Genomic DNA, 4,637 nt, shown 5'->3' with positions numbered 1-4,637 from the left:
CACTCCCATTAGAATCACTTCTACACATGGGCACAGAGAAACACACAGGGATTTCCTCAGAATAACAAAAGGAAGGATTCTGCAACAAAGGTTGTTATGCAAAGTACATAGATCACCCAAAGGGGAATGTTTTTTTTCTCAACAAAAGTAGAGTTACTCTTTAAACAGAGGATAATGTGGCATTGGTTGCTTCAGTTATTTTAGTGTATACCCCTATGCAAATTGATCCTACTAACAGGTGATGGTCCAATGGCAGAAAATCAATCTAATTTTCTTTATGAACACATACCTGTTCTGGAAGGAAAAATGTGTAGAGAGAGCTATAGCTCAGACAGAAGACCCATGTATAGAGCACATGGACACCTGGGTTGTAGGTTCAAATCGGATCTAAAACTAAAACTAAAACCTTAGACTGCAATGGGGTTAAGGGTTAAAAGAGATGTATGTTTTTGTTTTTTTCAGAATCATACTTACCTAGGTGCTGCATCTGTCCCTGGCTGGCTCTAACACTGAGAACCAAGCAGTTCAACACCGCTGATCGCTCGGTTCTCAGAGCTCCGTGAACAGAGAGCTGGTGACTGTCAGTCACCGCTCTCTGCTCTGCCCCCTCCTCGCTCACTGGATCGCTGAGCTGTGGAGAGGGCGGGAGCGGCCGGCTCAGCCTCTCAGCAGCTTGCTGAGAGGCTGAACCGGGTGCCAATCCAGGCATGTGGGCGGATCCCATCTCCATTGTCGCGATCTTGCCTGAGCCTGGACCAGCTCTGTGACGTCAGCAGAAAGCCGACTTCAGCCCGCTGTCTGCTGAAAACGGGTCACAGGAGTGTAGAGTGTTCTACACTCCTGTGACCCATAGGAGGACTACAACCAAATGAGCTTTGACTGTACTTGTCCTTTTAAGTACTTGTCTCAGCCTGACTGATCCACTACACACCTGGAAATCCTTTCTTCCCCACCATTTATTAATATTGTCCATTTTCCAAGCCAAGATTTAATGCACTAGTGGGAGGCGGCAGCCTGAAGCTGGGCCCTCTCTCTTACTAAAAAAATATAAGCTAGAATTTTCTTGCATGTGGGCCAAATTTTTCCCTTCTGGTTGAGACTGGCAGGCTTGACAAGTCCTCAAGGGGCAATGGCATGCTCCCAGGGATTTTTTTTTTCTGGGAACACAAACCACCATTGACCACCTGTTTGAAGGGAGTTTTTAATCAGGGTATGCGGTATACTGAATATCAATATAATGGGGGGAAGGGGGTCTACAAAGCACCACTGTCCAACAGTTCATGGGGATAACCATATTGGGGGCAATAAAAACTTTCCCTCTCTGCCTGAAGTATGCCTGGGTGGTCAAATGACCCTAACCAATATATTGGCACGATTTTCAGAATTAAATGATCAAATTATTTGAATTTCTATTTCTGAAAAACTAGGATATGATTTAAATGTATGATGTGTTTCAACCAAATGTAAAGGAGACTGTAGAATGATTGAACACAGATGCTGGCTTGCCTTTTTTTTCCGTCAAAAATGTAAAGTTTACGGAAATCAATTTAATATGAGAAACATTTTTATAAGTATATAAAATGTGTAAAAAAAGTATCTTTTGATCATTTTATAATAAAGCTTTTATGTTTTTCAAGTTATGGTGATGTGTAAAAGTGTGGGTTGTGTGAGTAAAATAGCATTAGACCTTTCGTTCTTTAGAAGCTATAAGTACTGTTTACACAGAATAGACTTGTCATTCCCACAAGGTGGCTCTCTATGGTATAAACCTCCACTGACGTCAGCCAGTGGAAGGGGAAGGTTACAATACTGTAAGCAAAGATGAAGAATAGCTTTAGTAAAACTTATTTAAATGTTAACTGTTCTACAGTATACCAACATCTATCCACTAATAGGATTTAAACCTGATTTGGAAGGAGAACTTTAAGGAGCAGACATGCAAAACTGTCAAGTGGGTATGGGAAACATACAGGCAGGGGCGTTGCTAGGGGGTGGCTTTTGGGGCTATAGCCCCGAATCTGAGGCCAATAGCCCCGAGTCTCTGCAGGGGTCCCCAAGGGGAGGGGAGGCTCTCTGGGGACCCTTATGTAAGTGGGGGGGCTCTCTGGGGACCCTGATGTAAGGGACAGGCTCTCTGGGGACCCTGATTTTAAGGCCTAGGCTCTCTAGGGACCCAGATTTAAGGGGGAGGCTCTCTGGGGACCCTAATGTAAGGGGGCCTCTCTGGGAACCCTGATGTAAGTGGGGGGGCCCTCTGGGTACCCTGATGGAAGGGGGGGCTCTCTGAGGACTCTGATGTAAGGAGGAGGCTCTCTGGGGACCCTGATGTAAGGTGATGTAAGGGGGGGCTCTCTGGGGAGACTGATGTAAGCGGGGGGCTCTCTTATTACTGTATATACATGTGTATGCCCGCCCAAGCGTATGACTTTCTTTACTACGCTGCTATGGGCTCTAGCCCTAGATCTTTTGTAGACCTAGCAACACCCCTACATACAGGGCCCTGCAGTACATATACATGCCAATCTGGGAGATTTAGGGCCTGTGTCGACAGAAGCTTGCTTGTGTAAGATGAGTTTTGCATTCACATACATGACAAGTCAAGTGCAGGTAGGAACGAGGTCAAACGTAAGGTACAACACCCCTTTCAATGAATTCTGAGAATCTCAGACTGATTCCATAAACCCAAACCTAAAGGCCCTACATATACTGTATATAATCTCTCCAGTAACTATGATCCTTCAGCATCCACATAAATGATAACTGCTCCCCCCCCCACCCCCTCCGAGGCATATAGATAGTAATATTTTTCCACAACATCCATGTATACTGTGCTGTCCCTCCACAACAACCATATGTAAAAATCACTTTTACTCAACAATCAAAGGCACTCTCCTATAGCAACCATAAGATTGATTGATTTTTTTCTATTGGGTGAATTATATGGGTTTGTGTATTTTTTTTTTTTCTGTCAAAACACAAAAACACAATCAGCACAACTTTGATCCTTGGCATCTTGGATAAACCCATCAGTAAATTCTCTTGTGTCAGGTGTTGCTGTACCGGTGACTGGTTGAGCTACATGGAGAACCAACCAGTGAATAAAGTTCAGCAATCACTTTCCGAGAACTCTAGCACACCAAAGCCACTAGAAGTGCAGAGGTGTGACTCTTGTCTCAGGCGGTTTGTGTATTTTTTAACTGACTAACTATGTAACCATACACAGTAAAGTAAAAAAAGTAATTACAACTAATTGAAATTGCTGACTTTTCAACATATTTGAACAGGCAAACATTAGATTGGTATTAAAATAGTGCCTACAGGTAAAAGTGATATACATTAACAAATGACCTATAAAAATGTGTATTCATTTTCACGATTTCAATTTAATAAAATTTAAAAAGTAAGTACACCTCTGCATTTTCCATCACTGGCCATTGCTGTCACAAAGGATGTTTGACAGCAATAAAAGTTATCAACAATTTTTTTTTAAAGCAACAGTATAAAAATAAAAATAAAATAATAATAAAAAATAAATAAACAAAAATTTAATGTGCCCCCATCCCCCCAAGCTAGCGCTCAACAGCGAACGCGCCCATCAGTCATGCACGCATGCAAACAGCAACCGTCTCACACATGTGAGGTATTGCCACAAACGTTAGATCATTGGCAGTAATTCTAGAACTAGACCACCTCTGTAAATCTAAAGTGGCAACCTGTAAAGGCTTTTAAAGCATCACCTATGGATACTAAAATGTATGCAGTTTTTTGTTATTGCATGGGCGTGCACAATTTTAAAGCATGACATGTTTGGTATCTATTTGATCAGCATAACATCATCTTTTATATTTTAAACAAACAAAAAAATAATGGGTTATGTATTGTGTTTTTTTTTTTTTTTTTTTAATAAAAAAAGTGTACTTTTTCCCAAAAATTGCATTTGGAAAACCACTGCGCAAACACCGTGTGACATAAAAAATTGCAAAACCCACCAATTTAATCTCTGGAGCCTCTGCTTTAAAGACAAATATATAATGTTTGGGGGTTCTAAGAAATTTTCAAGCAAAAAAAATGATTTGGGGGTTCTAAGAAATTTTCAAGCAAAAAAAATGATTGTTACATGTAAACAAAAAGTGCCAGAAAAAGCATGGTCTTCAAGTGGTTATTTAGACCTCAGACATCTGGTATTCTCTTTGCTTTAACATGTGTGGTGCCATCTTCCCAAGATCAACAGATCCCTCAGAAAGAAGGGGGTTGATAAGGGATTTAAAAAGATCAACCAAATGATTTGAAATCAACCATTCCACTGTAAGAAAAATAATCTGCAAGTGGCAAAGATTTCAATCAGCTACTAATTTGTCCAGGACTGGCCCAATCTCCAACAACCCAAAAGTTAACCACTGGGTGTTCGGGTAACTTGAAACAGTTGGGGTCAGGGCATACATCTACAATCAGTGTGTCTAAGATACAATATTTGTCAAGAAAAAGCTGTACCTGCCCTGAAATCCCTTAGAAGAAGTTAGAAGGAAAGTTAGCTACTGAACATATGGGCAACAGCCAGGCCATTGTTAGGTCTCGGTAACAGTAGACATGTTTACCTCAAACCAAAGACAGTACTTCAGAAATAGAACTTTATAATT

General features: G+C 41.1%; 1 non-coding gene across 1 annotated transcript; it reads right to left on the bottom strand.

The window, feature by feature from the left end:
- Positions 1-3,046: 3,046 nt before the first annotated feature.
- LOC141109157 (small nucleolar RNA SNORA3/SNORA45 family) lies at positions 3,047-3,178 on the bottom strand. Its single transcript, XR_012236165.1, has one exon. It is a non-coding gene; the product is annotated as a small nucleolar RNA SNORA3/SNORA45 family (small nucleolar RNA).
- Positions 3,179-4,637: the final 1,459 nt, after the last annotated feature.

Source organism: Aquarana catesbeiana, linkage group LG09 (genome assembly GCF_042186555.1).
Source record: "Aquarana catesbeiana isolate 2022-GZ linkage group LG09, ASM4218655v1, whole genome shotgun sequence".
Taxonomy (NCBI): Eukaryota; Metazoa; Chordata; class Amphibia; order Anura; family Ranidae; genus Aquarana; species Aquarana catesbeiana.
This window is presented reverse-complemented; position numbering and strand designations above follow the sequence as displayed.